Here is a 26558-nt window from a genome sequence, read left to right as displayed (position 1 = left end):
CAGTGGGGGAGGTTTAGGTTGGATATTAGGAAAAACTTTTTCACTAGGAGGGTGGTGAAACACTGGAATGCGTTACCTAGGGAGGTGGTGGAATCTCCTTCCTTGGATATTTTTAAGGTCAGGCTTGACAAAGCCCTGGCTGGGATGATTTAGTTGGGGATTGGTCCTGCTTTGGGCAGGGGGTTGGACTAGATGACCTCCTGAGGTCCCTTCCAACCCTGATATTCTATGAGGAACAACGGACTCCTCATCACACTTATGCTAACACAAGGACTGATGTACCCCACTGCCTTTGATTTCATTTCCTCAGCCTCTGCTTGAAAAAAGTAAATGATCCAGGCACTTCCTGTGTGTAGCTGGTATATTTTTTTCCCTCCATGCAGTTGCGTAGGCTTATTTCTTCAAGATACATGAGTGACAGACTTTAGTGTGTGACACAGCAACACCACCAAGTGATGATGCCTAAATGTGATAGACAGACACGTACCTGAATAAAACCCTGGATCCAAAGGCCCCTAGCTGAGCCTGGCTCCAAAATCTGAATTTTGTACCTGGCGACTACTACTACAATGGACTGAACCACAACCAGCTTGAAAAACCCCTTGATTTTGCAACATTACAAATCTGAATGTTGCAGCCTGGTATAGCGCTAAAACAGGAAAGGAAGCATGGTGTGATGTGAAGTTTTAAACACGTATAATATGTAATCAAAGTTGAAATGTTGCTTTGCTCAAGCCACTAATTAGATAGGAATCAACAATGAAGCAACACAAATATTATGTGGGAGAGAGGCACATTTAGGTCGAAAATGAGTGATGGGTCTTCTAACGATGTGAAAATAAGAAATACTACTATTATTGCTACTACTGATGACCAGTATCACACTGTGTGTAGTACACAGTCATGCTTTTCATATACTCTAAGGCACTGTTATAATAGTGCTTCTTCTCTATCGGATGACAAAAATAAATTACGATTAGAAAACTGATAATACATTTTACATTATATGATTAGACTTATACACCTTGGTAGCTAGTGTACCCTTTAAACAGTCATTATTAAGATACACGATTAAAATATAATGTGTAAGATATTTTTAACAATAATTGGTTGGCTGTAATAGCAGGTATATTAAAAATTGATTGCAATGTGATACAATGGAATGAGTAAACCTTGAGCAGTCATGATTAATATAATACCAATGACCTCTTGAAAAGCAGCTGTTATTTTGGAGAACCACAAACTATCTATTGGGACCATTTCTGGAAATGTTTTCTACATAATAACGCCAAAATGACTCTTTGTAGATAGCAATAAATTTGGATCCTTGATCTCGCTACATTTTTTTTTAAAGCTTCTGAAGTCCTCACAGCCACATTATGAGCAGATTCAATATTCAGAAAGGAAAAGTTTTTCCTGAAAAGGCATACTTAGCCAGGACTTTACTGGCCAAATAGTGCCAACTCTATTACATTAATGAAAATGATGATTATTTGGAGCTAAGGCTTTAACAGAGAGAATTGGTACAAAGACTTCTGTGATCCTTTGTCCTTGCACCTGCTCCCCGACCCCACCCACACTAAAAAGGAATCTCTCCATCTATTTAAGTTTTTCTGAGATGCTGTAATAAAGTGACGGAGAGGCTGCGTAACATAGTAGAGCACTGCAGTGGAGCTCAGGATGCCTCTGCTTTATTTCTCTCCCTGTCACTGGCCTTCTGGGCAAGTCTCTTCACCTCTCACTGCCTCAGCTTTCCCCATGTGTAAAACGGGGATAATGATCCTGACCTCCTTCATAAAATGCTTTTAGATCTCCTGAGGAGAAGCACTATATGAGAGCTAGGTGTTATTATTATTAAGCCCTTCTAACAGGAATAAGCTGAAAAGATGCCCATGCTTACAATGTGTCATCTATACAGTAACACAATTTTCTTGCCACCCCGGCCCCTGCAGCCCCACTCTGTTCACCCTCTGCTAAGTTTTAAAATACCTCCTCTCCCTGTCCCAGCACTGGTGCCAAGCCCAACAGGGAGGGGGACGCCACATTCCCCTCCACTCTTCCCTTCCTACAGCTACAAGCAAAGCCTGAAACCTGATCCTTCTCTCCTATTCCCACAACCCACCTGCTAGAGGGAGGCTCCCTCTCCCCCTCCTCCCTATACCTGGTGACAGGATCTGGCGCCAAGCTCTCTTGCTAACTAATTCCTCTGCCCCTGTCTTACACTCCTGCAGTGGGTTGGCTGGGGACCAAGATGGAAAAGGGTGGTGCTGATGGAAGCCCTCAGGTAGATATTGAAATGATCCTGGAATTACCTCATGGGACACTTTTATCTGCTGGGGAATCCCAGACATCTAATAATAAAGTTGAAGCCTAATTAAACCATTTCCATGTCATCTTTCTGGTATAGCTGGACAATGAGGCAGATAAAACATCCACTAAGGAGTCTATTTGTCTTCTTTTAGACTATATAATATATTGTATACCTAATTAAGGCTTTAAGTATTTTTACTTTTGCAAGCTGTGAAGAAAGTGAAATATGCATCACTTTTCATAGTGACATACCAAAATTATGGACCAGGTCCAAGTGTACAGTTTTACTGCGTACTGTACACTGAACTTCCAAGACCAAACACAAAATATTTTCTGCTTATTCTAAAAAGTCTATTGAAAAGGTTGTGTGTAGTTAGTTCACTGTTCCACATTGACATTCAGAGTCTTAAAATATTTGTTTCCATGCAAGTAAAAATAGCTTCATTTTTTTTCCTGTAGGATTGTAAAAATGTAAATTACATAAGAAAAGTACAATTCCGTCATCTGGCTTTATTTTCAGACTCATTTAGTCTTGCAGAAGTGTCTGAGAATCACATTCATTTTAAACAGGGGCAATTTTAATATGGAGTTAGTATAATGGGACTTTAGATGCAACATTACTTTACAAACTCCATAGAGGAACTAATCAAGCAAGAAGTACCACTTCTATTATTTTTCAATGTTTTTGTTATCCTGATATGCTTAAAACTTTACTGGGTAAGATATTGTAACTGAAATGTTTTCTCTTGGGTCTTGATACTAATGGTAATTTTGGTTAAGAGTAAGTTTCTGTACACTTCTAGTGAGGATATTCTTTTGAGGCTAAACGGTGGAAGTGGATGAAATTATCTGCATTTTAACATACTTCGGCTTTACTATGCTGGATATTTCTCTTCAAAAGGTTTGTCATCATCCCTGGAAAGATTTAATCTTCCATTGCTCTCCTTTCATTCAAATCTTCTTGGACCACGAAACAGCAGGGTTGATGAAATTGGGCGAGTCAAAAGTGTAACTATACCAATGTAATATAATTCCATGGAACCATTTGTTAGATGCCCAAAACAAAAAGGTCATTTCAGCGAAATCAAAACTAATGTAAGCGGCATTCATCTTTATATTCTGCACACTTTGTTAATCATTGCCTGAACAACACTGTGCCTAGAGCCAACTGACAGGAATTTTAACCTGATTAAATGTTCCAGTGTGCTTTAATACCTTTAAATGGAATTTTTATGGCCTGTTCTGCACGCATATTATTAATACAGTACCATCAAGAAAACCAGAGACATGCATAATAGCTCATCAATTTGTAGCTAAGCACTTTTGACCTTGAAAAATCAGCTGTCTTTCAGATTAATGTAGCTACATTTTGGGCAGAAAAATAAGCTATAAGATTGTCATGCTTATTTTTGTCACATGTCTGCACTGGAGTATGGAATAAAGGCCGTGCTGTTGGCTTTTTATTGATATTCCTGTCAACCTCTGACATCTGAATTAGAGTCACTGGGACCTATTCCTAATAAAAATCCACTCAAACATAAATGTTTCAGCTACTGGAGATCATAAGATGCATTGCTAGTGGGAAGATGCATTTAGCCTGAGTTTGACACCCCAGCTAGCCAATTTTCACATTCCGAAAGCACACAAAGATCCTAAAGCACTTAAGAAACAACTCTAACAGGAACCAGGGCATCCACCTACAGAATGATCAAAACTTATGCTGAAAGAAAAGACAAATAAGAAACTGTTGCAGCATGGATGAGAAATTAAAGTGATGAAAAGATTATTTTTTCTGGAATGATGAGACAACATATATAGAGAAGTACCTTAGTGTATCAACTATTCTAGCATCCAGGGGACTAGACTGCTGATGAGACTAGTAATGGGACATAAGGCCTTTCATCTATAGGTTGTGGTAATGACAGATATAATGACATATACCTCCTATCTGATGGCTATTCAAAGGCCTTTGTGACAGGATTAGGATTTCAGTACTCTCCTGCCAGAGAGGTGTTCTCTTTATGCAAAATATCACAACACTTAGCACTTGTCTTAGGTATAGTATGCAAGCATTTTTACTATTTATCCTCAAAACACCCTTAGGAGGTAGGATAGCATCCCCAATTTACAGACAGGGAAACTGAGTCCCGAGAAATTTGCCCAAGCTTGCGTAGTATGGTGGAACAGGGAATTGAACCTAGCTCTCTCCCTGGTCCTGGGCTAGCATCTGAACCATCAGACATTACTCCCACCTTTGTAGGATGCCTCAACAGAGGTTTAACTGAATTAACCTCCCATCCATAGATATGGCCTCTCCAAACCAGATTTAACACATGTTGGCAGGGCAGCATGGGGAAGCTTGTATTGTCCGCACAGCTGTTGCTGAGCTTTATTCTGTAGATAAAGAAAGGACTTTAGTCTCCAAGCCTCTGAGCCTGGAGTTTTTTACTAGCACTTAAGTCACTAAAAATAAAATAAAGATAAAAGCATTTTATTAAATAAAATTACTGCCCTGATCATGCAACACTGAAGTCTTGACTTCATTGGGAGAAAGTACACATCCTCTGAAAAGCAGTCGATTTCTATGGTCTGATCCAATTTGATAAAATCAGGAAGGAACACTGGAACCTGCAACACACAGTCCCAGACCATATTACTACAACTATAACCAGGGCTGCTGGAACAATTCTTATAGTGGGGGTGCCAACAGCCCTTGAACCAAACTGTAAACCCTGTATATGGTGGAAACCACTTCAAGCCAGGGGTGCTACAGAACCCCCAGTTCCAGCACCTATTATTATAACAAAGGAGGAGGGAATCAACTACATGAAAGAAGTGAAGAAGTAAAACTACCTTACTAATGACATAACGATAATGTATCTGTGCAACACATCTGACAAACTTAGCAAATAGGTACGAGAGTAAATTACAGCTGCTACTGATGGACCTTTTAATGTATGTAGATATAAAAAAGAAGCTTATGGAAACATTTGCAGAGGTACTTCTCCAACAGGCTGTTAATGTTGTATGTGCATAGATATTCCGATCCTGATTTTTAAACATGTTACAGAGACAGTTGTGTGGAAAGTTTCACCATGTTTGCACAAGAATTTTGAGTAACTACACACACACACAAATGGCTAATTATGGTCATTTGAGCATACATTTACCCAGTTTATGTTAGACTGAAAATCGTGCAAGCAATCACACTCATGTTTCATGCAAGTAATTGCATACTTAACTTATTTAAAAATCAAACACTGACTGGTCAAATTTTCAAAAATTTAAATCCCCATTAGGAAAAAAGTGAAATACTTATTCTTTCAAATTGTTTTTTCAAGACCCCCTTTCAAATGCATGCAACACAGAACACTTATCAGTGTAAAACCCAAATAAGGAAATGTCGGAGGATAATTGCTCTCTTCTTTATTTATACCTTAAAAACCCCTTCAAACCTGCAAAGTGTGTACATTCTATTCTATGTAATTACACCTTCTAATCACTGCTTCCTAACCTAGTTTGCCTCTACTCTGTTGAAACTGTGAAACCATATTCCACCAAAAAGCTACTGTAAAACAGTCCCATTATAGAGCCTGGTGCAATGCCCACTGAAGTCAGCAGGACTCTTTTCACTGATTTTAGCGGGTGTCAGTTCAGCTCATGGTCTGTGTTTGTATTCAACACGGGGGGGGGGAATCATTTTTTTAAGAAAAATGATGAATGATTTAAAAGTTGAACGTTTGGGAATGCAGGAAGAAAGGGAGGCAATTAGGTAAGGAAATAGCTGTTATTAGCAATTGTCTTAGTGGAGGGAAGGTGCATAAGAGAACATAACATTCACGCCGTGTGGATCCTCCACACCAAGTGGTAATTTCCTGTCTTGATTTTCCTTTGATTTATTGTTATTCTAGCACTGGCTATAGTATGTCTTGTTTAAAGTTATTATTTGCTGTTTTCTCTAAGAAGCCATTAAGTCCTACCCTGGCTGCAAGTTGACAGATAAGTGTTCAAATTGAGAAGCAGGAAGTGATATTCTACTCCTTTCCCCAATGTTCCCCTTTTCCCACTCAGCCCCAGAAGTGGGGGAATGGGACACCCAATTATGTATCCCCAAATTCAAGCATTGTCTCTGAGTTCATAACCTCTGGCACCTGTAGCCTTAGTAAGAACTAGATCTCATAGGAAGAGATGGTTGAGGAAACTACATACTTGATATTAACAGACTTCCTTCCCTGCCACCCAGGACTTTCTAAAGTCAGGTTTGTTTTGTTTTTATGGTTATGTATCTTCTTGTACTGTAGTTGTAAGTGTCAAAGTTATGCTTGTACTTGATCAACTAAATAAAAATCCTTACCTAGAAAACAAACTTATATAGTTTATTGTACACCAAAGTTTACAACCACAACAATAAACTGCAACAGAAAGATAGAAAAGTGTGCAGATTCCATCCTGTTATTGCTGGATGAACTGTGGTCATTAAAAAACCACAAGTATTGCAGCAATACTTATAAAGGTTTCAGAACAAGAGTATTCTTGACGTATTTTTTTTAGTCTTAGATATAATTTGCTAACAACTTCTATTTTATTAAATAGCACTGAACATTACTTTTGTCTTGGAAAGCTGTGATGTCCTGCTCCTCAATATACAACATTTTTTTCAATTAAAAAGGATTTTAGGTAAGATTACAATCGCGGCCCCCTGCCCCCACCCCATCCCCGCCCTGACTCCGCCCCCTTCCTGCCCCTATTGGACCCCTCCCCAAATCTCTGCCTCAGCCCCACCTCTTCCCTGAGCGCACTGCATTCCTCCTCTTCCTCCCCCCTCCCAGCGCTTGCCACACAAAACAGCTGTTTCGTGGCGCAAGCTCTGGGAAGGAGGGGGGAGGAGCGGGACGTGGTGGCGTGTGCAGGGGAGGAGGTGAGGCGAGCTGGGGTGGGTTGGGGAGCTGCTGGTGGGTGCAGAGCACCCACCAATTTTTCCCTGTGGGTGCTCCAGCCCCGGAGCACCCACGGAGTCGGTGCCTATGATTACAATTAATACAATCAATCCAATCCAAGGGAAGGCAGCTTCATAGAAAGGAGGAAAAGAATTAACAGTAAAAAAAACGAGAAGAAAGGAAGAAGTAAAGGAGAGGGGGAGTGATCTATGGGGTGTCCAACAAATGGAGAGCTTATAATCATAGATGTGTACAACTTCTAGTCGAGTCCCCTGCACTGAAGGCAGGATTAAGTATTATCTAGACCATCCCTGACAGGTATTTGTCTAACCTGCTCTTAAAGACCTCCAATGATGGAGATTCCACAACCTCTGTAGGCAATGTATTCCAGTGCTTAACCACCCTGAGAATTAGGAAGTTTTTTCCTAATGTCCAACCTAAACCTCCCTTGTTGCAATATAAGCCCATTACTTCTTGTCCTATCCTCAGAGGTAAGGAGAACATTTTTCTCCCTCCTTGTAATAACCTTTTATGTATTTAAAAACTGTTACCGTGTCCCCTCTCAGTCTTCTGTTCTCCAAACTAAACAAACCCACTTTTTTTTTTCAATCTTTCCTCATAAGTCATGTTTTCTAGACCTTTGATCATTTTTCTTGCTGTTCTTTGGACTTTCTCCAATTGGTCCACATCCTTCCTGAAATGTGGCACCCAGAACTGGACACAATTCTCCAGCTGAGGCCTTATCAGCATGGAGTAGAGCAGAAGAATTTTTTCTTGTGTCTTGCTTACAACATTCCTGCTAATGCTTTCCAAAATGAGGTTTGCCTTTTTTTTTTTTTTTTTGCACAACAGTGTTTCACTGTTGAATCATATTTAGCTTGTGATCCACTAGGACCCCCAGATCCCTTTCTGCAATACTCCTTCCAAGACAGTCATTTCGCATTTTGTATGTGTGCAATTGATTGTTTCTTCCTAAGTGAAGCATTTTGCATTTGTCCTTATAGAATTTCATCTTATTTACTTCAGACCATTTATCCAGTTTGTTTAGATCATTCTGAATTTTGATCCTATCCTCCAAAACACTTGCAACCCCTCCCACCTTGGTATCATCCATAAACTTTATTAGTGTACTCTCTATGGCATTATCCAAATCATTGGTGAAAGCTACTGAACAGAACTGGACCCAGGCCCAATCCCTGCAGAATGAGTAATACAACGGCCTACCATGTGCAACAGTGGATCTTGATCAGACATACAGAACATAAAGACCCTAGGCTACATCCTGTCCCTTATTCCATTACCTTTGTGCTGCTCTGATTGAAGAGCCATTTGAAATTTTCTTTGTGTACAGGAAGACCCAGACAGCATAAAACTAGCATAGACAGATTACAGCATCTGCTCCTTTGCCCCCAATGGTGGGATGGGGGCAGTCACAATATAATATTAGGCAGGTGGCAGAACATCTCCTAGTGCTCTCCTCCCTTCTCCCCAGTGAGCCAGTCACACATCCCACCCATAGCAAAGCTGTGACTGAAGTCTACAACCGAGTGCTTTGGCCAGGATTTTCAAAAACAGGCGCCTAAATCCATATTTAGAAACTTGCCTAATTTTCAGAAGTGCTGAGCACTCAAAAGGCCCTATTGACCTGAATGAGAACTGTTGGGTACTTGGCCGTTTTGAGAATTTGGCAGGCACCTAAGTATCGATTTAGGAGACTGACTTTAGGCTCTTTTATTTTATTGTATTGAAATTAAATCTTGGCCTTTGTAAATAACTTCAAAATGTATAGTCTCTTTTGAGGTTATTGTTATATCATACTTATGTGATTGCTCTACCAGACTCTTAGGGCTATATGACTCATCAGTCAGAATGCTCAATTTCCTTTGGATATTTTATAATAGCCTGCAAGCATCATAATGAAAATTATAATGACACGCAACTGCAAAGGCCCATCATTATAATGCAGGCCAACATGGGGTCCTTAAAAGTGACCTGCAAAGGAGAAAAAAAAAAAGGGCCCCATGCCCATTTTTACTTCTTTGTGATGTGTGATATAAAGAAGGACTGAAAGAATTTCAAAGGAAAGCTTTTTATCACACTTTTTTGTAATATAAAAATTTGAGTCCTGTGTAATCTGTAAGATTCTGTACCAACCGGAGAACTTGTGAAATGATGGCATACAAGAGCCTGAGGCCCCAATTCAGCAAAGTACTTCAGCATGTGCTTCCCTTTAAGAATGTGCTCAGTTCACACTAACTTAAGGGAGACTTAAGCATTTGCTTAACCTTAAGCACTTTAAGCTTTGCTGAATAGGGGTGATCTTAAAAAGGAGTTTTAAAAAGCACCAGAAGAGTTTAGAAGCATTAGTTCCAGTGACATCAATGTGACTGTGGTCCTCCTAATTCCCCTAGATTCAGCTTTTGAAATCTCTCCCTGCTTAAATTTATGCAAGTGCTTTGCTGAACTCTTGCCTAAAGGCTGAGCAACTGAGAGGGGAAGGGATTGTTAAACATAGAATCATAGAATATCAGGGTTGGAAGGGACCTCAGGAGGTCATCTAGTCCAACCCCCTGCTCAAAGCAGGACCAATCCCCAACTAAATCATCCCAGCCAGGGCTTTGTCAAGCCTGACCTTAAAAATATCTAAGGAAGGAGATTCCACCATCTCCCTAGGTAACGCATTTCAGTGTTTCACCACCCTCCTAGTGAAAAAGTTTTTCCTAATATCCAACCTAAACCTCCCCCACTGCAACTTGAGACCATTACTCTTTGTTCTTTCATCAGCTACCACTGAGAACAGCCTAGATCCATCCTCTTTGGAACCCCCTTTCAGGTAGTTGAAAGCAGCTATCAAATCCCCCCTCATTCTTCTCTTCCGCAGACTAAACAATCCAAGTTCTCTCAGCCTCTCCTCATAAGTCATGTGTTCCAGTCCCCTAATCATTTTGTTGCCCTCTGCTGGACTCTTTCCAATTTTTCCACATCCTTTTTGTAGTGTGGGGCCCAAAACTGGATACAGTACTCCAGATGAGGCCTCACCAATGTTGAATAGAGAGGAACGATCACGTCCCTCTATCTGCTGGCAATGCCCCTACATATACATCCCAAAATGCCATTGGCCTTCTTGGCAACAAGGGCATACTGTTGACTCATATCCAGCTTCTCGTCCACTGTAACCCTGAGGTCATTTTCTGCAGAACTGCTGCCTGAGCCATTCGGTCCCTAGTCTGTAGCGGTGCATGGGATTCTTCTGTCCTAAGTGCAGGACTCTGCACTTGTCCTTGAACCTCATCAGATTTATTTTGGCCCAATCCTCTAATTTGTCTAGGGTCCTCTGTATCCTATCCCTACCCTCCAGTGTATCTACCTCTCCTCCCAGTTTAGTGTCATCTGCAAACTTGCTGAGGGTGCAATCCATACCATCTCCAGATCATTTATGAAGATATTGAACAAAACCGGCCCCAGGACAGACCCTTGGGGCACTCCACTTGATTCCGGCTGCCAACTAGACATGGAGCCATTGATCACGACCTGTTGAGCCCGACAATCTAGCCAACTTTCTATCCACCTTATAGTCCATTCATCCAGCCCATACTTCTTTAACTTGCTGGTAAGAATACTGTGGGAGACCATGTCAAAAGCTTTGCTAAAGTCAAGGAACAACACGTCCACTGCTTTCCCCTCATCCACAGAGCCAGTTATCTCGTCATAGAAGGCAATTAGATTAGTCAGGCATGACTTGCCCTTGGTGAATCCATGCTGACTGTTCCTGATCACTTTCCCCTCCTCTAAGTGCCTCAGAATTGATTCCTTGAGGACCTGCTCCATGATTTTTCCAGGGACTGAGGTGAGGCTGACTGCCCTGTAGTTCCCAGGATCCTCCTTCTTCCCTTTTTTAAAGATGAGCACTACATTAGCCTTTTTCCAGTTGTCCAGGACTTTCCCGGATCGCCATGAGTTTTCAAAGATAATGGCCAATGGCTCTACAATCACATCCGTCAACTCCTTTAGCACTCTCGGATGCAGCGCATCCGGCCCCATGGACTTGTGCTCGTCCAGCTTTTCTAAATAGTCCCGAACCACTTCTTTCTTCACAGAGGGCTGGTCACCTCCTTCCCATGCTGTGCTGCCCAGTGCAGTAGTCTGGGAGCTTACCTTGTTCGTCAAGACAGAGGCAAAAAAAGCATTGAGTACATTAGCTTTTTCCACATCCTCTGTCACTAGGTTGCCCCCCTCATTCAGTAAGGGGCCCACACTTTCCTTGACTTTCTTCTTGTTGTTAACATACCTGAAGAAACCCTTCTTGTTACTCTTAACATGTCTTGCTAGTTGCAACTCCAGGTGTGATTTAGCCTTCCTGATTTCACTCCTGCATGCCCGAGCAATATTTTTATACTCTTCCCTGGTCATTTGTCCAATCTTCCACTTCTTGTAAGCTTCTTTTTTGTGTTTAAGATCAGCAAGGATTTCACTGTGAAGCCAAGCTGGTTGCCTGCCATATTTACTATTCTTTAAAATACAGCCAGCTCTCCTGGATGCCTTTCCCCCTCATGTTATTCTCGCAGGGGATCCTGCCCATCAGTTCCCTGAGGGAGTCAATGTCTGCTTTTCTGAAGTCCAGGGTCCGTATTCTGCTGCTCTCCTTTCTTCCCTGTGTCAGGATCCTGAACTCTACCATCTCATGGTCACTGCCTCCCAGGTTCCCATCCACTTTTGCTTCCCCTACTAATTCTTCCCGGTTTGTGAGCAGCAGGTCAAGAAGAGCTCTGCCCCTAGTTGGTTTCTCCAGCACTTGCACCAGGAAATTGTCCCCTACACTTTCCAAAAACTTCCTGGATTGTCTGTGCACCGCTATATTGCTCTCCCAGGGTGATTGAAGTCTCCCATGAGAACCAGGGCCTGCGATCTAGTAACTTCCGTGAGTTGCCGGAAGAAAGTCTAGTCCACCTCATCCCCCTGATCCGGTGGTCTATAGCAGACTCCCACCATGACATCACCCTTGTTGCTCACGCTTCTAAACTTAATCCAGAGACTCTTAGGTTTTTCTGCAGTTTCATACTTGAGCTCTGAGCAGTCATACTGCTCCCTTACATACAATGCAACTCCCCCACCTTTTCTGTCTATTCAAATAACACAGGGATTTCTATAGTCTGGTTGTGTTAATACTAATTTAACTTAATTGACAAATAAGCATTTTGACTTAATTGACTAATAAAGTCTCTCTTAAAGTTTCAGATCCCACACTTAATTACAGTGTGTGTAGTTGCAATTTAAATGCTCGGAGACCTTACGAGATTCTCCAGGAAAATTAGGGAAGTCCAGATGATGTTTCTGATACTCTGTGGGGCAAAAACCAAATGGGGGGGAAATGCTTTTAAAAAAAAAAAGAGTCAGACCTTCTTTCTACATCATCAAGAAACAAAGAGGAACCCAGTTTTTAAAAACCTCCATTGCAGGTCACCTATTAACTCCCAGCTACTGAGATAAGACTTGTTTGGGAAATTAAATAGTAGATACAAACTCACAACGTTTGTTCTTGTTTTTCAGATGATCTTTTCTCTCTTTAGCAGGACTCCCTCTTCCTTTACCTGATTTTTTAGGAAACAGTGCACCTGAGCAAAGAGTCTCCTTCTCTCTTTGTGGGCTTTTAGCCTTCAGTCTGTGAGAAATTCATTACAAAAATCAATAATCCCAAAATTGGAAACAGTATAAGAATTACTCTCACACACAATTTTTAATGCTTTCTTTGGCTTGATTAACAGTCTTGTACATCTAGTCAATTAAAAACCCAACAGATAGATTTCTTCCATTCATTTGTATAATTATGATGCAGCAATCTGTTGGAACCATTACCAGAAGAGTTGACAGGGTTCTTCCAGTACATATTGACCATTACTTTACTCACAATTTTACAATGCAATTATTACACTAGGACCTTCTAAAAAGTGTCAAAAAAGAGCATGCAGGAATTATTCATTATTACTGTTAATGTCTAATATCTGAAGGACTGAAAATAGCCAGAGCTATTCTGTATCACCAAGAAATAGCTAGCTTAAAAAAGGCAAAAGACCACTCAAAATGGCACCAAGTATGTACTGGAAAATGAAATAAAGGTCCAAGAAGCCATTTTGAAACACAGTCATGTGCAAGATTTTCTGTGGGATCTGGAAGGGAGTTAGAGTGGAGTGGCAACTCTTCTATAAAGATCCTTACTGTTTAAAATATAATTAATCTAAGTACTCTAAAATCCAAATGTTGACCTGGATTGTCCTGAAATTTGCTGTGCCTGAGTAGAATAAATCTTCCAAATTGAGTCATTTGAGCAAGGGGCTCCTGAGGTACTTCTCTCCTTTAAAAAAAAAAATCAGCTACTTGTAAAATCACCTGGTTCTTCTAACTTTTTTTTGTACTTTGGATTGCTCCAATCCTCCCCCAAACTAGTCTCAGCCACTCAGGATTATCTCAGCTAGGGAAGCAGTGTTGAAAAAGGTACCAAAGGTAAAGTTTGGAACTCCAGGTTGGCACAAGCTCAACTGAGACACTTTAAAAAAATGAAATACACACCTGCAGAAGAATTGGACTATGTTACAGCTAGAGGGCTTGCAGTTGTTGTAGCAACTGGGAACTCAGAAGTGCTGATAGCAGAACAAGGGGGGAGAACTGGTCATCTTCCTCTACAGTGACACACCTGGTGGGGGGTGGGGGGAGGAAAGGGGAGACATCTGTGCCATCTGGCCCAACAAATGTTTCCATCCCCCACAATTCTTTCCCACAGCTGCTCTCTCAGGCCAAGGGAAGGAGTGCCTAGGGCTCCCTTGCCTCCACCACTCCCTGATCAAGGGAAGAAACCCAGAACACCTCTCCTTTGCCACCCTGCTTCCAGTGGTGGCAAAGGAGCTGTAGGCTCACTCTTTTGTCTCGCCTCTCCCCCAGAATGTTGCTGCTGCTTTGAAGGAACCATTGGAAGAGTTGGAGTAGTGGTGGCGTGTCTGAGCAGTGAGGGAAGTTGTAGAGCAGTGCAAAGAAGAGTGGGGTGGGAAGGAGGGGGTCAGCTGTGTTGTGAAGGGTTGGGGGGGGCTTCAGCTCTGTCCCCACCAAAATCCCACATCCATGTCCCCCCATATTTGTCTTCAAAAAATGTCACCACTGACTCCATGTTAGTGCCTGCACTGTTCCTGCATCCTCTCCTCAGCTCCTCAACCTGTGGGTCCCATTCCAACACCTGCCTCTCTCTGAGAAGGTGGGCTAAGGAGGGAGAATTGGACTGTATTGGACAAGCAGAGAGACAGGAGATGGTGCAGGAGCAATAAAGGAACTAACATGCAGCCAGTGCATTCTGTGGCTGGGATAATCATTAGTTAGGAGAAAGGGGCAGTGAAAAGGGAAAACTGGGCTGTGGTACCTTGGATGTTGAATAATTATTAAAAAAACAAACCCAAAACACACACCAAGAAAGTTACATGCCCAAAACTTTGTTAACACAGACTTTAGGCTGTCCACTGGTGCCTTGTGCCTACCCAGAATGTTGAGTACACTCAAAACATCTGTTAATCAGGAAATACAAACTTAAGGTACATGCTGCCCCCGCAATGTAACCTTAACTCTGACCAATTTGAGCAATGTCCCAGCATGCCAATAACACATGTTCCCACTAGCCACACAAATGCTACAGAACACTGAAAACAGAGTACAAGAGGACGGTAGGACTGATGCACCCCAGAATAACAAGCCAAATCCACACACACGAAACAAGCAAGACATGCAAGTAGGTTGTCAATCAAAACATGTAATAACTTTGAACCAACTAGGTCAGCAACGGTCTGAACAAAACATAACAGTCTGAACGGCAGATAGGTAGCAGCAGACCCTGAGCAGCTACACACACCCAATGCTACGCACGCACACAGAGCCTTCAACAGAAACAGGAATGCTGAGTTCAGAAAGCAGGAATCAAGAAACAAACTGGAACAGGGAGCAGGAAGGTGACACACACACCTGTCATTAAATAGGACAAAGTCTAACACCTTCTCTTTGCTAAGGCAAAACTTGGGTGTAGGTCAGGCCTAGAAACTAGGAGGTCTTACACTTGGCCTACACTTAGTATTGCCAGACACCCGGTTTTCGACCGGAATGCCTGGTCAAAAAGGGACCCTGGCAGCTTCGGTCAGCACCACTGCCCTGGCTTCAAGCAGCTTTGGGAAGTGGCTGGCATGTCTGGCTCCTAGACGCTGGGGCAATCAGGGAAGCTCTGCATGCTGCCCCCACCCCCAGTGCCAGATCCGCAGTTCACATTGGCTGGGAACCACGGCCAATGGGTGCTGTGGGGGTGGCGCCTGTGGGCACAGGCAACATGCACTGTGCAGAACCACCTGGCTGCACCTCCACCTAGGGGCCGGACATGCCAGCCACTTCTGGGAGCTGTGCGGAGCCAGGGCAGGCAGAGAGCCCGCCTTAGCCCCACTGCACCACTAACCAGAAACCACCTCAGGTAAGCGCCAATCGGCTGGAACCCAAACCCCCTCCTGCATCCCACCCCCCTGCCCCAGAATGGAAGCCCCCCACACCTTAACTCCCTCCCAATCCCTCTGGACCCCAATCCCCTGCCCCAGCCCTGAGCCCCCTCCTGCACCCCAAACCCCTCATCCCCTGCCCTATCCCCTGCCCGCACCCACAGCTGGAGCACTCTCCCGCTCCCACACTCCAACCCCTTGCCCCATCCCAGTGAAAGTGAGTGAAGGTGGGGGAGAGAGTGAGCGACTGAGGGAGGGGGACTGGAGTGAGTGGAGGCAGGACCTCAGAGAAGAGACAGGGCAGGGACAAGGCCTCAGGGAAGGGGCTGGGCAAAGGTGCTCAGTTTTGTGCAATTAGAAAGCTGGCAACCCTACCTACACTCAAACACTAAGCATACTCCACATAAACCACTCCAGACTTGCTAAATGTCACCATTGCTTCACCCTTGCCTTCTGAAACAATTTCCTCAATTACCCCTTACTAAGTTCCAGAGATCACAGATGGAAGCACCAAACTGCTGACAATCCCCGTGGCAAGAGTCATTTCCATTGAAACTGACACAACCTACAAATCTCAATGCTGAATTGAGGCATTCCTGATCCTTCAAAGTATACATGCACCTCTTGTCATATCACAGTGACAGCTCTGCCACCCTGCTCCAACTTCCATTGTTCAATAGAATTACACCTAACAAAGTGAAGGCGGTTGGAGAGCAAACAGATGAATGCTGGAATTCAAATCTGTGGAACACAAATACAATACAAACAAACAGTGGTACATTATCTTTGAATTCCTCATGGTTACTAGTAGGCACTTCCGCTCTTACTGAACCAGTGCCAGTGGCTATTGCCAGTACCAGGGGCAGAATTAAGGTTGTGTTGCAGGAGTAGTGTGTATCTTAAGTTTGTATTTCCTGGTTTTCAGAGGTCTGAGTCCAGCTAAACTTGACATTTTGGAAAGGCCCCAAGGCACCACTGGGCAATCTTAACTCTGTGTTAAAGTAGTTTTGGGGCATTTAATTTAAATTAAAGCAAATACCTGTCCTCCATGCAACATATGGCACAGACACCCACAAATTAACATATGGAGAACTCTCATTAAAGAGGAAAAGAGCAATTAGATACATGTGTAAGAAAGAAAATCTCAGATTTCATGTTAAATAAAATAATTTAAATAAATGGCCATGTGTTACAATTCTGCACTATTGTGCGTGAGAACTAGGGCTAATTCTCTTTATGTACATCTTGTAGCAGTTCAAACACATTGTATTTTTAAAAAGCACATCATTGGAGCTTGTAAACAAACTGGAGTTTGTAAACAAAGCTACCTGCTTTGGGTATTTATTTAAGCCTGATCAGTAAAACAAAGCTTATAAAATAAAACAAAACACAAAAAGTGGGTTTTCTTGCCCTACTCCTTCCAACATAGACCAGGAATACAGACTGCCTTTTTCCAGGTCCCTCCCTAGTTGTGTAAAGGGCAGAGTTATATCGTCTTCATTTTTCCAGCATGCCTTCTCACAGATGAGGACTAGAAGACGGTTGACAGGAGAGACACTATTTCCCAGTATTCCTGTTTCCACAGATCTCAGAGACTGATCAGCTGGGATCTAGCCTGAGCCATCTTTGTCCCTAATTACTTTGGGGAGAGATGAGTTCCAGTTCATGAAACTCTAACCTGGGCCTCTAAAGCAGAGGCCAAAGACATAGTATTTGTTGAAATCTAGAAAGTGCCTCTCCAAGGTGACTTCCAAATTCTCAGTGACTACGTCCCCTGTCCCAACGTTATTATTAAGAGGAAAACCTGGAACAAGGTAGTACTGGCCCAACAGGGTAGCCTCACAGGCCCTAAAGAGACTGTACTCCCTGTTATATGTCCCATGTGGGCAGGGGCTGAAACTATTATGGAGGCTGTGCTCGCAGCCCCTAACATGGGAAAGTGTACCTCCCTGGGCTCAACATCCCTCTCTCTGGCCGATTAAGTTTAGGTGTTGACGGGCTCAGAACAGAACCCTGCCCAGTTCCCCTCCATAGGTGAGATAAAGAGTTTGGGTGAGGCAGGTGTATACATTGAAAATAAAATAAAGGGATGCTCTGGGTGATAAGGGCTCTTAGGTGCCTGGGGAAGAATTGACCTTCTCTTCCCAGTCTCTTGGTCACTGCCACACAGAAGCACTCTAGACCCATTGTGCTCTGTCATTGGGAGAGAGTGTGACTCATCTGCCCTGTGCCTGTCACCTCGCTTGTCTTTCTTCTTTATATGGAAAAATTTCTATAATAAGCTCAAAAGGTTACACTAACGCCATTAGTACGTCAATAAATGCAGGCTGGCTTGTCAGCAACCTAAGGGAGAAATAAGGACATCTTAATCTTAGCAAACATACTGCTATACCCACAGAGTGATTTCCAGAACAGATATAGACCATATAGATGCCCTGAGAGAGAGAAAGGAAGAGAGGGCGTGCTGTGGAAATCTTCACCAGTGTATGAATTGTTCTGTGTCTGACTGAGCTCTCTAAGAAAGACATTAAACTGCTTTAGTTAGTATATGTTGAGAATTACCTGCATACTGCAAACCCCACCACCCCCACCTCCTTATGACCCTGTTGGCTTAAAAATGCAACAAACAAATCAATATCTTCAAGTTTGTTGAAATATTAATGGTCCAAAAAAAGGATTTTAATTTTAATTTTTTTAAGCCTGCCAAAAAGAACAAATCTAAATATGGCGAGAGCTTAACTGTTGCCCTCAATGACATCTTGTGCTTTGGCCAAATTTGCAGTTTATTTTCTCTTTCCAATAGGTGGGCGTTCTTTTCAACTGCCACTGCTGGGGAACCACAAGATGTCTCAAAGTTCCATTTTAATAATTCAAATTAAAAATACCACAAACTTTTATTGGCACAAGTACTGCTTTAGAGAAATGTTGGCCTCCATTCATTAAAAAAAGTAATTAGACAAGCATTTTTATGGAGTGGTTCCCTTTTACAGGGTGAATAAAGGCGAGTCTCCAATTATATGGAAAGTGAAAGGTATATTTCACTTTTGAACGATACAGAGAGCTCTGTTCCCATTAGTGACTGAATAGTATTCTGGCACAATTCTAATACTGTGCAATTTTATACACAAGCTTCAAGAATCAGCTTATGTGATGGCTTTGCTGAAACCATTCTAGCTAAAATAAGTATATATGCCTAATAGTAAGCATACATTGCCTGCCATTTCAAATGTGCAGCTTCCTCTTGAGATGCCACTGATGTGAACTGCACATGAATTATAATAAGAACTACTGTTAAGCTTGGAAGTTGTTAACCACAAGTGGAATTCATAGGGTACAATAATATGTTATATGAACTGATGAGAGCTTCTTTTAGTAGTTACAGTGCCTTATTAGTCCTGTCCTACTAAATGAGGAGGAATTCAGTTACTCTAAGATTAACTAGTGTGCAATCTTTTGTGTGTATGTCTCCACAACAACAAAAAAAAACCCTCAGCGGCAAGTCTCAGAGCCTGGATCAACTGGCTTGGGCTTACAGGGGTCACATGGCAGGGCTAAAAATAATAGGGATGCCAACTTTCTAATGGCACAAAACCAAACGCCCTTGCCCTGCCCCTGACCCAAACCCTTCCCCAAGACCCCACCCCTTCTCCAAGGCCCCAGCCCACTCACTCCATACCCCCTCCCTCCATCACTCCCTCTCCCCAACCCTAACTCACTTTCACTGGGCTGGGACAGGTGGTTGGAGTGTGGGAGGGGGTGAGGGCTGTGGCTGAGGGGTGCACAGGATGAGGAGTTTGGGGTGCAGAATGGGTTTAGGGCTGGGGCACGTGGTTGGGGTGTGGGAGGGGATTCTAACCTGAGTCGGGTGGGTCAGGGTGCGGGCTCTGGGCAGGCAGTGCCTACCTCAGGCAGCTCCCGGTCGGCAGCGCAGTGGGGCTAAGGCAGGCTCCCTGCCTGCCCTGGCTCCGTGTGGCTCCCAGAAGCAACTGGCGTGTTCCTCTGGCTCCTACGCGGAGGGATCAGGGGGCTCTGTGCACTGCTTGTGTCCGCAGGTGCCTACCCCACAGTTCCCGGCCAATGGGAGCTGCTGAGTCAGCATTCAGGGCAGGGTCAGCGCACAGAGGCCCCTCCGCCTAGGAACCAAGCGGGGAGGGTCTCGAAGCCTGGGCTCCAGCCTGAGCCCGAACTGCTACACTGCTATTTTTAGCCCTGCAGCCTCACTGCTGGGTCTCTGCTGTGATATACCTTGAGTATTTCTCCCCATTGATCACGTAAAGGACATACTTAAAGCTAAGGCTACAGAATAAGTAACTGTGATGATATCATGGACAATGCTGACTGGGGCAGTGGGCCTCCGTATACATGGAAATGCAGAATTGTAAAACTGGGGCCTGTATTAGCTACCAAGAGGCTGGCTCATCCTATGTTGAGGCAGACAGAGAAAAATAAATTGCATTCCCCACACTGGGGAAAGGGACAAAAAAAAAAAAAAAAAAAAAAAACCACCACCCCACCCAGATACCCTGCATAACTCAGGTTACTATTGATACAGATCTAAACACATCACCATATAGTCCTGACAGATGGTAATTCCTCTGTGGCCTGCGAAAGGAAATAGAAAATTTATAAAACAAATATATTTGTAATTCCTCTCTGTGCTATTCTTCCCGTTGTTAAGCTGGAAACTGAATTAGAGCTGTATCTCTGCCAGAGCTAGCTCTTCCTCTTACAGCCTGACAGGAAGTGCTGAATGCATTGGAGACTCAGTCCTGTAAGCACTAGGACCATCTGATGAATTCCAGTAATAGTAGCACAGTGATGAAGACAGAAAGCATTGTTTTATTAAATCAGCCTCTTTGGCCACAATCAAAGCAAGGATGGAGTTAAAACAGTCTCTAGTAGGTGAGGGGAAGATGGCAGGAGGCAACAATAGAGAAGCCAAACAGACTGTTTAGCTGTCAAAAGCACTTCTATAATATTTATAGAGAAATTTTATTCAATGGGGCCCTGCATAATTCAGATCTGAGTCTAGATTTTGGGGATAGTCAAAAGTCATGGGTGTTTGGATTGGAGTTTTGGTTCCACTTATTCTAGAGAGAGGGGGAATGCTGAGAAGTTCAGTTCCAGATGTAGGTTTTAATTCTGAACATGCTAAAGTTCAGGTGTGTTTGGATCTGGGGTTTTAGTTCTAATCACTAATTTTCCTGTGCACATCTACGATAGAGATTTGTAAATTACACACACACTCACACACTAAACAATGGAAAATGGACCATACTAGTACCAAACCACAATTTTAAGTCTTGGAAAAGGAATGTGGGAATTTTACTGCTCGTAAATCAGTGTCCCAGAACACATTTATCAATGCTCAAGGAAGGTAACTCAGCTCTAGCTGACAACACTAAAAAGATCAGCATTAAAGGGAAGCACATGTGATTCTGTTTCATGCCCACCCAAACTTTGCCAATAGAAAGAACAAGAATAGGATTACAAATTTGGCACCTGTTGGGAATCATTTTTTTGTTGGCAGGATAGCTTTGTTGCTTGGCATCTATACCATGTGACAGTAGGATGACTAAGGTCCCACCACAAACAGGTAGCTTAATTAAATAATCTTGTAAGGGTTCATATGACCCATTGGAATCAACGTATCAGATATCTGCCCTGAGTTCCTGTGCCTGTTAATTTGAACAAATATGGCAGTCATTTATTTATTTGTTGGCTTGGAACAATAAAGCACTGGTTTTATCTGTATAGAGAGCCATTCAGATGACATCAGATTCCTCACGTCTTGGGGAATCTCTATAGAATATGCCTATAAAAAGAGACCGAGCACTCATTCAGGCACCATAAAAAAGGAATAGGGCATTTTGGTCAGAGGGCTGTTGCAGAGAAGACTGTGGAACACTAGATAATACTGGATTGTCAGGGAGAGTTACATGTATCAGAGAGATCTTGTTGCCCCAGAGTAGTGGGAGAGGCAGACTAATTCTTATGGGAGTGGCACAGCATAAAGACATTTGATAGATTTTCAGAAGTGCTGAGACCCTCAGCTTCTATTAATTCAGTGGAATTATGGGTGCTGAATCTGATCCTACAGAGTTCTGAGGCGAGTACTTCTGACGTGGTTAGTTCTGACATGGGCCCGTAGCTCCATTACTGTAAGGACTGCTCGCAAAAATGTTTGCAGAATCAAGGCCATAGTTTGTGTAGCTCTTCTTTCATCCATGACAAAGTAAGGATCATGCAATGGGCGCGGGGGAGACTGCATAAATTTTTGTCAGGAACTCATAGTCTCCGCTCAGAAAGGGGTGAGGCTAAATATATTGTGATGATGCAAGTGAGGACTTCTCTGTACAGCACTGCCAGTCACTGAAGTTTATTTACACTAGACCATTTTTTTGTACAAATTGTAACATTCAGCAAAATTCACTTGGATTTGAGAAGGAAGAGGTATTTACCTAGTACTGGATGATGCATAAAGTCTTTTGTTTCCACATTTAAGTTTTCACACAAAACAGAATATTGGATTAAATCTTAAATGGAGATTTAATTTTGGATTTTCTCTTTTATTGAAGATAACAGCTGAGATTCAAAGATGTAGGAAAAGGGGAAATCATCAAAATTATATATGCAGAGATACTGATATGCTTGGATTTTTTGACTAGTCAAAAAAGAGAGTGATATGGATGGATGTCTCATTAAAAGTTCAACAAAATCTTTTATAACTAGTGAATGTATGAGTGAAAGTGAGCCATGCCACCTCAAGAGTCTCCCCATAATAGGACTTAAATTGAAAGAAATTCTACCTAAGGCTCTGATAGAATACCCACTGAAGGAAGTAGGGAGTTTCCACTGGCTTCAGTTAGTATTGGATCAGACCCTAAAACTTAATGTTCTCATGACAGGAACTCAATCTATAACTTTACAACAGAAGTGGGGGATCTTGACTTCTGCAGAGTGCCAGAGAATTTACTGGTTATGATTTAGGTTCTAAGATGTCATGGTGCCTAATGATTACTTATTTTCTGTAGTGACGAATGTTTATTTAATATGTGCAGGAAGGGTTTAGGCAGAAGCAAAACTTTTATTACCACACATTTTTCTCTAGGACTGGCTTCCAACATGACTCTATTATTACACTCTGCACTGTGGATGTGTGTGTTCCCATCTCTAACTTGCACCTCTAGCAATGGCTGATTTTAATATTTCTGCAACCATTTTAGCAGTATCCACATGCAGATTTTTTCTGAATTAATTATAACCCCAAAGTTGTTGTTGTGAGTTGATCCTATTTAATTGTCTGTTGTTGCATCATCTGTGTGTGCAGATTTGAATTCTGATGATTTTGTTATTGTGACAGATCACACTCCAGTTGGCTCGGAATAAAACTATACATTTTTAGCAGTTATTTCTTTTTAATTTAACTTTTACACATTAATAAACTGTCATGTAGGTGACAATATGAACAAAGAGAATTGCTGTTGCTGGAAAAGGATGGGGAGATCTAGCATCATGATGATTAAGCTGTGTTTGCATGGTGGGAGCAATGTTTAGACCCAATGCTGCAGGTATGTACACACCTGCTTAACTTTACAACCATGACAAGCCCAATTGATTTCAATGGCCAATGGGGAAGTTAAGTATGTGCATAAGGACTGGCAGAATCAGGGCCTAAGAGTGAATGTTGAGATGAGGGACACCATTTATCCTACCCTTTTCTGATGTTTTCTGATGTCAACTAGCGTAGCAGCCAGTGTCTATTGTATGTTGGACAGCTACTAACTATAGCTTAACCATTATTATGGGGTTCAGTTATGAATGGCCTCCAGATGCTACCAACCTGACTCCAACCAATGTCTCAGAAGCTAAAGACTCTCTACCCCTTTCCCCATCCTCAGAACCAATGGATCCTCAATGTATGTTCTCTCGTTATGGAAGACAAGATGTGAGGTACAGGCAGGAGATACAAAAGCTTTAAAATTGTATTTTAAATATAATATAGTACAGGAGGGAAATAAAAATCTGAGATGTAGGAGAAAGGGGAAAGAAAGTACTCAAAATAGCAACATATAAAACCCAGTCATACTGACTGAGGGAAGAGTTCAGTAAAACATTCAGAGAAGAAATCAGGGAAAATACAATGAAAAGCCAAAATTGTCACTAAATCTGAGGGTTCCATGACCACTGAAATGATCCAGGCTTCTTTTGAAGTCTTACTAAACACAACCTTGACTCTACCCCAAGAACTTGAAAAATATTTACTAGACTCCACACCAAAATCTGGGTGTCTTAGAGACTGAAATCTCTATCCAGAGAAATGTTGTACTGCCACGCTAGGCTTTGCCTCCATTTTTAATAGAGATTGATGTGGACCTCAATTGTGGTACACTGGTGTGGCTCTACCGATGCACATCAACTGAGTGTCTGGCCCTTACTGGCTTTTAAAATGTCATTGGAAAATGAATCTACATCCTAGAAAAACAGGTACATAAATACATCTTGTTTCTCGGGTAACCAAACTAGGATGCATGAGGTACTCGTTATACATTAAACCACCTTAATGCACATGGTTCAATATTCTACAGCAGTGGTTCAGCATATTGTAATTTACAACAGTATTGCGGCCTTGTTTTGGCCTGGTCTATGATTGCACAATAATGTAGTGTTTGTTTTATTAAATAAGGGATAGGCATAATTCATCTACATTGATGCAGAAATTAAAATACTCTTTCAACTCAGTTCTGTGTAGTTCTAGGAGCTATTAAAAATGTCTCCTGATTTCAATGATGCCAAAAAATTCTTGGATTTGAAACTGGCAACCTCCCAGGAAGAGGAAGAGGAAACAGGTGATTTATGGGAAAAGGCAGCTATAAAAAGCTCTTATTTGCCTGAGTTTTAATTAACTGCAAAGCCATTGGCCTTTTGGATTTACTTCTCCTCAGTTAACGTACAGGATGGCCTTCCATGACTTCAGATTAATAACCTAAATATACTTGTTTTATCATTTTTCTTCTAAATGAAAATCTGAAGAATACAAATTTTAAGACTAGGGAAAGCATAGAGTAGCATCTGAATCTGCCTTTAAGTGAGTATGTTTGATATTAACAGATTCTTGAGTAGAGAAAGAGCAGATCTTACATTCAGACACTGAATGTATCTAAATAGTGGGAAACTGTGGACCCAGTCCAGTAATTCTTGTCACCAAGCATAGGGCTTACAGTTGAGAGTAGCCTCAATGAAACACCACGTTTTTTGGGAAGATGGGAGGGGAGCAGAAGATTGTCTCCCATCTTTTCAGCGGTGCTCAGGTCACAGAAAGTAAGCAGAAGGATGGAGAGGAGACATGATCATTCCCACCCTTCGCCCCCAGCACATATACACTCTGTACTGCCCAGGCTTGCTGCACTCTGAGAGCCTTCCTACACACAACCAAACCAGATTCCGGCATTCTCATTTCACCTGCTTGTGCTGCTTTGAGAGTTCAAAACAGGAAAGAAAGACATGTTAATTAGCTGTAACGATTCTCCCAATGTAGAACAATCTCCAGGTGGCATAAAGTCGAGAAGGTTTGTGAGGTGAACCCTCCTTGTGGGCACCATTGCAACTAGATATTTGTTAAAGCAACCCTCAGGCTGATCTAAACTGTGCCACTTTCGTGTTTTCCTCTAGAACTCAATTAGAGATGTTGGCTTTAAGACAGTTTTGGATTTATTCATTCTTCTGCCAGAAGCAGCAGCACTTGCCCTCGGTATCTTGAGGCTAATTAGGGTACTGGCACCACTTTAAGCAAACAGACAAAACTCCTGGTATGTGTGATAATGCCTTGGGTACAATATACAAGTGATCAGAGGGTCATCTGGTGAACCATAAGAAAATGAATAATTCAGATCAGAAGGAAAAAAAAATATGTATGGAAAGTGACCTAAGTATCTACCCTCTCACAACTGCTGGGTATTTCTCCATGCTTACGTAAGCCAGTAAATAAGTGTATCACTGGTCAGAAGATGGGAGGGGGGAAAAAAAAACACACATCACAAATGTGCGTATAGAAGCAGAAGGAGATTCATTCCTGTGATGCCTGCTCCTTCCTACTGCACTATTCTTACTACAGTAGAAATTATGGGGGATTGGAATGTGCTAATTTGTTTGGTACTACTTGTTCTGGATTTCTTGTTACTTCTATTTTCTTCCTATTTTTGCCTGCTTTTTGTCAATTTTTTTTCCAATGTTTTAAAAACCCTTTTTCTCGCTTGTTGGACAAAATGTTCATAACCAATTACTCTTCAGCAGTCTCCACCCACTTCACTCCCACAGAAAGATCAGAGAATAGCTGTGGGTTTTTTTTAATACACAGTTGCTTTGCTGTACTGCAAAACTCACAAAATGTAACCTAAAATAGTACAAATTGGAGCTTGCAAGCCACAAAGAAACTATGTAACTTTTAATTTAAATTTAAATATGTAGTGATAGACAGTTATGTGTTCAGTAGTTAGGCTTATGACATCACTGTCATGTATACTGAAATCAATGGATAGAGGCCCAGAATAAATTTGGCCCAAAATGCATAAGTTTTGCTCTTGAAGAAAAATTAATACTCAATAAGAGAATTCATTATTCCAAATATTGAGTTAAAGGATTAGGTAAATATTGTGACTTATCACAACTATTTCTATATCATTACTTAAATATTTCCTTTCTAATGGCAACCATTCTAGACACATGTATATGCAGCCATATTTTTATTGTATTATTGAATCTAGATTCCTGATGTAATTGTACCGGAGAGTGAGATGTTCCT

The sequence above is a fragment of the Lepidochelys kempii genome, chromosome 11, assembly GCF_965140265.1.
Source record: "Lepidochelys kempii isolate rLepKem1 chromosome 11, rLepKem1.hap2, whole genome shotgun sequence".
Lineage (NCBI taxonomy): Eukaryota > Metazoa > Chordata > Testudines > Cheloniidae > Lepidochelys > Lepidochelys kempii.
The sequence above is the reverse complement of the archived record's forward strand: the minus strand, read 5'-3'. Positions refer to the sequence as shown.